Here is a 10,369-nt window from a genome sequence, read left to right as displayed (position 1 = left end):
TTAGCTCCAGGCACACTGCAGCTGTTCAAGGCATCCCAAGGGGAGTACAAAAGTGCAACAACATGGCAGCTTTCACAGCTTTTTCCTTGGCACCATCCCTATACCTAGGCTGATTTATCTGCCTAGGGTTAGGGTTAGGCTTCAGCCTAGGGCTTGGATTTCTTTAACCAGGAAGCCCTGAGTTCCAGGCTTACTTCATCTGCCAAAGGCATCCCAAAGGGAGTGCAGAAGTGCCACAACATGGCTGCTTTCACGGCTTTTCCCTTAGGAAGAACCCTAATATACAGCTGATTTACCTTCCTAGGGTTACTGTTAGGCTTAGGCCTAGGACTTTTAAAACCAGGAAGCCCTGGGCTCCAGGCACACTGCAGCTGCGAAAGGCATCCCAAGGGGAGCGCAAAAGTGACGCAACTTGGCTGCCACCACTGATATTTCCATGAGACCATCCCGAACCATAGGTTGATTTTCCTTCCTAGGGTTAAGGTTTGAGTTACGCCTAGGGTAAGGGTCTATTAACCAGAAAGCCCTGAGTTCCAAGAACACAGCAGCTGCGAAGGACTAGCCAAGAAGAGCGCAAAAGTACCACAACATGCCTGCCTCCACAGCTTTTTCCTTGGGGACATGCCTAATTCCTGGCTGATTTGCCTTTCTCGTCTTAGGGTTGGGGTTCGGCCTAGGGCTAGGATTTTTAAAATCAGGAAGCCCTGAGTTCCAGGCACACTGGAGCTGTGAAAGGCATCCAAAAGGGAGTGCAAAAGTGCCACAACATGGCTGCTTTCACGGCTTTTTCCTTGGCAAGAAGCCTAACACCAGGCTGATTTACCTTCCCAGGGTTACTGTTAGGCTTAGGCCTAGGGCTAGGATTTTTAAAACTAGGAAGCCCTTAGCTCCAGGCACACTGCAGCTGTTCAAGGCATCCCAAGGGGAGTACAAAAGTGCAACAACATGGCAGCTTTCACAGCTTTTTCCTTGGCACCATCCCTATACCTAGGCTGATTTATCTGCCTAGGGTTAGGGTTAGGCTTCAGCCTAGGGCTTGGATTTCTTTAACCAGGAAGCCCTGAGTTCCAGGCTTACTTCATCTGCCAAAGGCATCCCAAAGGGAGTGCAGAAGTGCCACAACATGGCTGCTTTCACGGCTTTTCCCTTAGGAAGAACCCTAATACCCGGCTGATTTACCTTCCTAGGGTTACTGTTAGGCTTAGGCTTAGGACTTTTAAAACCAGGAAGCCCTGGGCTCCAGGCACACTGCAGCTGCGAAAGGCATCCCAAGGGGAGCGCAAAAGTGACACAACTTGGCTGCCACCACTGATATTTCCATGAGACCATCTTGAACCATAGGTTGATTTTCCTTCCTAGGGTTAAGGTTTGAGTTACGCCTAGGGTAAGGGTTCTATTAACCAGAAAGCCCTGAGTTCCAAGAACACAGCAGCTGCGAAGGACTAGCCAAGAAGAGCGCAAAAGTACCACAACATGCCTGCCTCCACAGCTTTTTCCTTGGGGACATGCCTAATTCCTGGCTGATTTGCCTTTCTCGTCTTAGGGTTGGGGTTCGGCCTAGGGCTAGGATTTTTAAAATCAGGAAGCCCTGAGTTCCAGGCACACTGGAGCTGTGAAAGGCATCCAAAAGGGAGTGCAAAAGTGCCACAACATGGCTGCTTTCACGGCTTTTTCCTTGGCAAGAAGCCTAACACCAGGCTGATTTACCTTCCCAGGGTTACTGTTAGGCTTAGGCCTAGGGCTAGGATTTTTAAAACTAGGAAGCCCTTAGCCCCAGGCACACTGCAGCTGTTCAAGGCATCCCAAGGGGAGTACAAAAGTGCAACAACATGGCAGCTTTCACAGCTTTTTCCTTGGCACCATCCCTATACCTAGGCTGATTTATCTGCCTAGGGTTAGGGTTAGGCTTCAGCCTAGGGCTTGGATTTCTTTAACCAGGAAGCCCTGAGTTCCAGGCTTACTTCATCTGCCAAAGGCATCCCAAAGGGAGTGCAGAAGTGCCACAACATGGCTGCTTTCACGGCTTTTCCCTTAGGAAGAACCCTAATACCCGGCTGATTTACCTTCCTAGGGTTACTGTTAGGCTTAGGCCTAGGACTTTTAAAACCAGGAAGCCCTGGGCTCCAGGCACACTGCAGCTGCGAAAGGCATCCCAAGGGAAGCGCAAAAGTGACGCAACTTGGCTGCCACCACTGATATTTCCATGAGACCATCCCGAACCATAGGCTGATTTTCCTTCCTAGGGTTAAGGTTTGAGTTACGCCTAGGGTAAGGGTTCTATTAACCAGAAAGCCCTGAGTTCCAAGAACACAGCAGCTGCGAAGGACTAGCCAAGAAGAGCGCAAAAGTACCACAACATGCCTGCCTCCACAGCTTTTTCCTTGGGGACATGCCTAATTCCTGGCTGATTTGCCTTTCTCGTCTTAGGGTTGGGGTTCGGCCTAGGGCTAGGATTTTTAAAATCAGGAAGCCCTGAGTTCCAGGCACACTGGAGCTGTGAAAGGCATCCAAAAGGGAGTGCAGAAGTGCCACAACATGGCTGCTTTCACGGCTTTTTCCTTGGCAAGAAGCCTAACACCAGGCTGATTTACCTTCCCAGGGTTACTGTTAGGCTTAGGCCTAGGGCTAGGATTTTTAAAACTAGGAAGCCCTTAGCTCCAGGCACACTGCAGCTGTTCAAGGCATCCCAAGGGGAGTACAAAAGTGCAACAACATGGCAGCTTTCACAGCTTTTTCCTTGGCACCATCCCTATACCTAGGCTGATTTATCTGCCTAGGGTTAGGGTTAGGCTTCAGCCTAGGGCTTGGATTTCTTTAACCAGGAAGCCCTGAGTTCCAGGCTTACTTCATCTGCCAAAGGCATCCCAAAGGGAGTGCAGAAGTGCCACAACATGGCTGCTTTCACGGCTTTTCCCTTAGGAAGAACCCTAATACCCGGCTGATTTACCTTCCTAGGGTTACTGTTAGGCTTAGGCCTAGGACTTTTAAAACCAGGAAGCCCTGGGCTCCAGGCACACTGCAGCTGCGAAAGGCATCCCAAGGGGAGCGCAAAAGTGACACAACTTGGCTGCCACCACTGATATTTCCATGAGACCATCTTGAACCATAGGTTGATTTTCCTTCCTAGGGTTAAGGTTTGAGTTACGCCTAGGGTAAGGGTTCTATTAACCAGAAAGCCCTGAGTTCCAAGAACACAGCAGCTGCGAAGGACTAGCCAAGAAGAGCGCAAAAGTACCACAACATGCCTGCCTCCACAGCTTTTTCCTTGGGGACATGCCTAATTCCTGGCTGATTTGCCTTTCTCGTCTTAGGGTTGGGGTTCGGCCTAGGGCTAGGATTTTTAAAATCAGGAAGCCCTGAGTTCCAGGCACACTGGAGCTGTGAAAGGCATCCAAAAGGGAGTGCAAAAGTGCCACAACATGGCTGCTTTCACGGCTTTTTCCTTGGCAAGAAGCCTAACACCAGGCTGATTTACCTTCCCAGGGTTACTGTTAGGCTTAGGCCTAGGGCTAGGATTTTTAAAACTAGGAAGCCCTTAGCCCCAGGCACACTGCAGCTGTTCAAGGCATCCCAAGGGGAGTACAAAAGTGCAACAACATGGCAGCTTTCACAGCTTTTTCCTTGGCACCATCCCTATACCTAGGCTGATTTATCTGCCTAGGGTTAGGGTTAGGCTTCAGCCTAGGGCTTGGATTTCTTTAACCAGGAAGCCCTGAGTTCCAGGCTTACTTCATCTGCCAAAGGCATCCCAAAGGGAGTGCAGAAGTGCCACAACATGGCTGCTTTCACGGCTTTTCCCTTAGGAAGAACCCTAATACCCGGCTGATTTACCTTCCTAGGGTTACTGTTAGGCTTAGGCCTAGGACTTTTAAAACCAGGAAGCCCTGGGCTCCAGGCACACTGCAGCTGCGAAAGGCATCCCAAGGGGAGCGCAAAAGTGACGCAACTTGGCTGCCACCACTGATATTTCCATGAGACCATCCCGAACCATAGGCTGATTTTCCTTCCTAGGGTTAAGGTTTGAGTTACGCCTAGGGTAAGGGTTCTATTAACCAGAAAGCCCTGAGTTCCAAGAACACAGCAGCTGCGAAGGACTAGCCAAGAAGAGCGCAAAAGTACCACAAGATGCCTGCCTCCACAGCTTTTTCCTTGTGGACATGCCTAATTCCTGGCTGATTTGCCTTTCTCGTCTTAGGGTTGGGGTTCGGCCTAGGGCTAGGATTTTTAAAATCAGGAAGCCCTGAGTTCCAGGCACACTGGAGCTGTGAAAGGCATCCAAAAGGGAGTGCAAAAGTGCCACAACATGGCTGCTTTCACAGCTTTTTCCTTGGCAAGAAGCCTAACACCAGGCTGATTTACCTTCCCAGGGTTACTGTTAGGCTTAGGCCTAGGGCTAGGATTTTTAAAACTAGGAAGCCCTTAGCTCCAGGCACACTGCAGCTGTTCAAGGCATCCCAAGGGGAGTACAAAAGTGCAACAACATGGCAGCTTTCACAGCTTTTTCCTTGGCACCATCCCTATACCTAGGCTGATTTATCTGCCTAGGGTTAGGGTTAGGCTTCAGCCTAGGGCTTGGATTTCTTTAACCAGGAAGCCCTGAGTTCCAGGCTTACTTCATCTGCCAAAGGCATCCCAAAGGGAGTGCAGAAGTGCCACAACATGGCTGCTTTCACGGCTTTTCCCTTAGGAAGAACCCTAATACCCGGCTGATTTACCTTCCTAGGGTTACTGTTAGGCTTAGGCCTAGGACTTTTAAAACCAGGAAGCCCTGGGCTCCAGGCACACTGCAGCTGCGAAAGGCATCCCAAGGGGAGCGCAAAAGTGACGCAACTTGGCTGCCACCACTGATATTTCCATGAGACCATCTTGAACCATAGGTTGATTTTCCTTCCTAGGGTTAAGGTTTGAGTTACGCCTAGGGTAAGGGTTCTATTAACCAGAAAGCCCTGAGTTCCAAGAACACAGCAGCTGCGAAGGACTAGCCAAGAAGAGCGCAAAAGTACCACAACATGCCTGCCTCCACAGCTTTTTCCTTGGGGACATGCCTAATTCCTGGCTGATTTGCCTTTCTCGTCTTAGGGTTGGGGTTCGGCCTAGGGCTAGGATTTTTAAAATCAGGAAGCCCTGAGTTCCAGGCACACTGGAGCTGTGAAAGGCATCCAAAAGGGAGTGCAAAAGTGCCACAACATGGCTGCTTTCACGGCTTTTTCCTTGGCAAGAAGCCTAACACCAGGCTGATTTACCTTCCCAGGGTTACTGTTAGGCTTAGGCCTAGGGCTAGGATTTTTAAAACTAGGAAGCCCTTAGCCCCAGGCACACTGCAGCTGTTCAAGGCATCCCAAGGGGAGTACAAAAGTGCAACAACATGGCAGCTTTCACAGCTTTTTCCTTGGCACCATCCCTATACCTAGGCTGATTTATCTGCCTAGGGTTAGGGTTAGGGTTCAGCCTAGGGCTTGGATTTCTTTAACCAGGAAGCCCTGAGTTCCAGGCTTACTTCATCTGCCAAAGGCATCCCAAAGGGAGTGCAGAAGTGCCACAACATGGCTGCTTTCACGGCTTTTCCCTTAGGAAGAACCCTAATACCCAGCTGATTTACCTTCCTAGGGTTACTGTTAGGCTTAGGCCTAGGACTTTTAAAACCAGGAAGCCCTGGGCTCCAGGCACACTGCAGCTGCGAAAGGCATCCCAAGGGGAGCGCAAAAGTGACGCAACTTGGCTGCCACCACTGATATTTCCATGAGACCATCCCGAACCATAGGTTGATTTTCCTTCCTAGGGTTAAGGTTTGAGTTACGCCTAGGGTAAGGGTCTATTAACCAGAAAGCCCTGAGTTCCAAGAACACAGCAGCTGCGAAGGACTAGCCAAGAAGAGCGCAAAAGTACCACAACATGCCTGCCTCCACAGCTTTTTCCTTGGGGACATGCCTAATTCCTGGCTGATTTGCCTTTCTCGTCTTAGGGTTGGGGTTCGGCCTAGGGCTAGGATTTTTAAAATCAGGAAGCCCTGAGTTCCAGGCACACTGGAGCTGTGAAAGGCATCCAAAAGGGAGTGCAGAAGTGCCACAACATGGCTGCTTTCACGGCTTTTTCCTTGGCAAGAAGCCTAACACCAGGCTGATTTACCTTCCCAGGGTTACTGTTAGGCTTAGGCCTAGGGCTAGGATTTTTAAAACTAGGAAGCCCTTAGCTCCAGGCACACTGCAGCTGTTCAAGGCATCCCAAGGGGAGTACAAAAGTGCAACAACATGGCAGCTTTCACAGCTTTTTCCTTGGCACCATCCCTATACCTAGGCTGATTTATCTGCCTAGGGTTAGGGTTAGGCTTCAGCCTAGGGCTTGGATTTCTTTAACCAGGAAGCCCTGAGTTCCAGGCTTACTTCATCTGCCAAAGGCATCCCAAAGGGAGTGCAGAAGTGCCACAACATGGCTGCTTTCACGGCTTTTCCCTTAGGAAGAACCCTAATACCCGGCTGATTTACCTTCCTAGGGTTACTGTTAGGCTTAGGCCTAGGACTTTTAAAACCAGGAAGCCCTGGGCTCCAGGCACACTGCAGCTGCGAAAGGCATCCCAAGGGAAGCGCAAAAGTGACGCAACTTGGCTGCCACCACTGATATTTCCATGAGACCATCCCGAACCATAGGCTGATTTTCCTTCCTAGGGTTAAGGTTTGAGTTACGCCTAGGGTAAGGGTTCTATTAACCAGAAAGCCCTGAGTTCCAAGAACACAGCAGCTGCGAAGGACTAGCCAAGAAGAGCGCAAAAGTACCACAACATGCCTGCCTCCACAGCTTTTTCCTTGGGGACATGCCTAATTCCTGGCTGATTTGCCTTTCTCGTCTTAGGGTTGGGGTTCGGCCTAGGGCTAGGATTTTTAAAATCAGGAAGCCCTGAGTTCCAGGCACACTGGAGCTGTGAAAGGCATCCAAAAGGGAGTGCAGAAGTGCCACAACATGGCTGCTTTCACGGCTTTTTCCTTGGCAAGAAGCCTAACACCAGGCTGATTTACCTTCCCAGGGTTACTGTTAGGCTTAGGCCTAGGGCTAGGATTTTTAAAACTAGGAAGCCCTTAGCTCCAGGCACACTGCAGCTGTTCAAGGCATCCCAAGGGGAGTACAAAAGTGCAACAACATGGCAGCTTTCACAGCTTTTTCCTTGGCACCATCCCTATACCTAGGCTGATTTATCTGCCTAGGGTTAGGGTTAGGCTTCAGCCTAGGGCTTGGATTTCTTTAACCAGGAAGCCCTGAGTTCCAGGCTTACTTCATCTGCCAAAGGCATCCCAAAGGGAGTGCAGAAGTGCCACAACATGGCTGCTTTCACGGCTTTTCCCTTAGGAAGAACCCTAATACCCGGCTGATTTACCTTCCTAGGGTTACTGTTAGGCTTAGGCCTAGGACTTTTAAAACCAGGAAGCCCTGGGCTCCAGGCACACTGCAGCTGCGAAAGGCATCCCAAGGGGAGCGCAAAAGTGACACAACTTGGCTGCCACCACTGATATTTCCATGAGACCATCTTGAACCATAGGTTGATTTTCCTTCCTAGGGTTAAGGTTTGAGTTACGCCTAGGGTAAGGGTTCTATTAACCAGAAAGCCCTGAGTTCCAAGAACACAGCAGCTGCGAAGGACTAGCCAAGAAGAGCGCAAAAGTACCACAACATGCCTGCCTCCACAGCTTTTTCCTTGGGGACATGCCTAATTCCTGGCTGATTTGCCTTTCTCGTCTTAGGGTTGGGGTTCGGCCTAGGGCTAGGATTTTTAAAATCAGGAAGCCCTGAGTTCCAGGCACACTGGAGCTGTGAAAGGCATCCAAAAGGGAGTGCAAAAGTGCCACAACATGGCTGCTTTCACGGCTTTTTCCTTGGCAAGAAGCCTAACACCAGGCTGATTTACCTTCCCAGGGTTACTGTTAGGCTTAGGCCTAGGGCTAGGATTTTTAAAACTAGGAAGCCCTTAGCCCCAGGCACACTGCAGCTGTTCAAGGCATCCCAAGGGGAGTACAAAAGTGCAACAACATGGCAGCTTTCACAGCTTTTTCCTTGGCACCATCCCTATACCTAGGCTGATTTATCTGCCTAGGGTTAGGGTTAGGGTTCAGCCTAGGGCTTGGATTTCTTTAACCAGGAAGCCCTGAGTTCCAGGCTTACTTCATCTGCCAAAGGCATCCCAAAGGGAGTGCAGAAGTGCCACAACATGGCTGCTTTCACGGCTTTTCCCTTAGGAAGAACCCTAATACCCGGCTGATTTACCTTCCTAGGGTTACTGTTAGGCTTAGGCCTAGGACTTTTAAAACCAGGAAGCCCTGGGCTCCAGGCACACTGCAGCTGCGAAAGGCATCCCAAGGGGAGCGCAAAAGTGACGCAACTTGGCTGCCACCACTGATATTTCCATGAGACCATCCCGAACCATAGGCTGATTTTCCTTCCTAGGGTTAAGGTTTGAGTTACGCCTAGGGTAAGGGTTCTATTAACCAGAAAGCCCTGAGTTCCAAGAACACAGCAGCTGCGAAGGACTAGCCAAGAAGAGCGCAAAAGTACCACAACATGCCTGCCTCCACAGCTTTTTCCTTGTGGACATGCCTAATTCCTGGCTGATTTGCCTTTCTCGTCTTAGGGTTGGGGTTCGGCCTAGGGCTAGGATTTTTAAAATCAGGAAGCCCTGAGTTCCAGGCACACTGGAGCTGTGAAAGGCATCCAAAAGGGAGTGCAGAAGTGCCACAACATGGCTGCTTTCACGGCTTTTTCCTTGGCAAGAAGCCTAACACCAGGCTGATTTACCTTCCCAGGGTTACTGTTAGGCTTAGGCCTAGGGCTAGGATTTTTAAAACTAGGAAGCCCTTAGCTCCAGGCACACTGCAGCTGTTCAAGGCATCCCAAGGGGAGTACAAAAGTGCAACAACATGGCAGCTTTCACAGCTTTTTCCTTGGCACCATCCCTATACCCAGGCTGATTTATCTGCCTAGGGTTAGGGTTAGGCTTCAGCCTAGGGCTTGGATTTCTTTAACCAGGAAGCCCTGAGTTCCAGGCTTACTTCATCTGCCAAAGGCATCCCAAAGGGAGTGCAGAAGTGCCACAACATGGCTGCTTTCACGGCTTTTCCCTTAGGAAGAACCCTAATACCCGGCTGATTTACCTTCCTAGGGTTACTGTTAGGCTTAGGCCTAGGACTTTTAAAACCAGGAAGCCCTGGGCTCCAGGCACACTGCAGCTGCGAAAGGCATCCCAAGGGAAGCGCAAAAGTGACGCAACTTGGCTGCCACCACTGATATTTCCATGAGACCATCCCGAACCATAGGCTGATTTTCCTTCCTAGGGTTAAGGTTTGAGTTACGCCTAGGGTAAGGGTCTATTAACCAGAAAGCCCTGAGTTCCAAGAACACAGCAGCTGCGAAGGACTAGCCAAGAAGAGCGCAAAAGTAGCACAACATGCCTGCCTCCACAGCTTTTTCCTTGTGGACATGCCTAATTCCTGGCTGATTTGCCTTTCTCGTCGTAGGGTTGGGGTTCGGCCTAGGGCTAGGATTTTTAAAATCAGGAAGCCCTGAGTTCCAGGCACACTGGAGCTGTGAAAGGCATCCAAAAGGGAGTGCAAAAGTGCCACAACATGGCTGCTTTCACGGCTTTTTCCTTGGCAAGAAGCCTAACACCAGGCTGATTTACCTTCCCAGGGTTACTGTTAGGCTTAGGCCTAGGGCTAGGATTTTTAAAACTAGGAAGCCCTTAGCTCCAGGCACACTGCAGCTGTTCAAGGCATCCCAAGGGGAGTACAAAAGTGCAACAACATGGCAGCTTTCACAGCTTTTTCCTTGGCACCATCCCTATACCTAGGCTGATTTATCTGCCTAGGGTTAGGGTTAGGCTTCAGCCTAGGGCTTGGATTTCTTTAACCAGGAAGCCCTGAGTTCCAGGCTTACTTCATCTGCCAAAGGCATCCCAAAGGGAGTGCAGAAGTGCCACAACATGGCTGCTTTCACGGCTTTTCCCTTAGGAAGAACCCTAATACCCAGCTGATTTACCTTCCTAGGGTTACTGTTAGGCTTAGGCCTAGGACTTTTAAAACCAGGAAGCCCTGGGCTCCAGGCACACTGCAGCTGCGAAAGGCATCCCAAGGGAAGCGCAAAAGTGACGCAACTTGGCTGCCACCACTGATATTTCCATGAGACCATCCCGAACCATAGGCTGATTTTCCTTCCTAGGGTTAAGGTTTGAGTTACGCCTAGGGTAAGGGTCTATTAACCAGAAAGCCCTGAGTTCCAAGAACACAGCAGCTGCGAAGGACTAGCCAAGAAGAGCGCAAAAGTAGCACAACATGCCTGCCTCCACAGCTTTTTCCTTGTGGACATGCCTAATTCCTGGCTGATTTGCCTT

Source organism: Ammospiza caudacuta, unplaced genomic scaffold (assembly GCF_027887145.1).
Source record: "Ammospiza caudacuta isolate bAmmCau1 unplaced genomic scaffold, bAmmCau1.pri scaffold_113, whole genome shotgun sequence".
NCBI classification, from domain to species: domain Eukaryota; kingdom Metazoa; phylum Chordata; class Aves; order Passeriformes; family Passerellidae; genus Ammospiza; species Ammospiza caudacuta.
Note: the sequence above shows the minus strand (reverse complement) of the source record.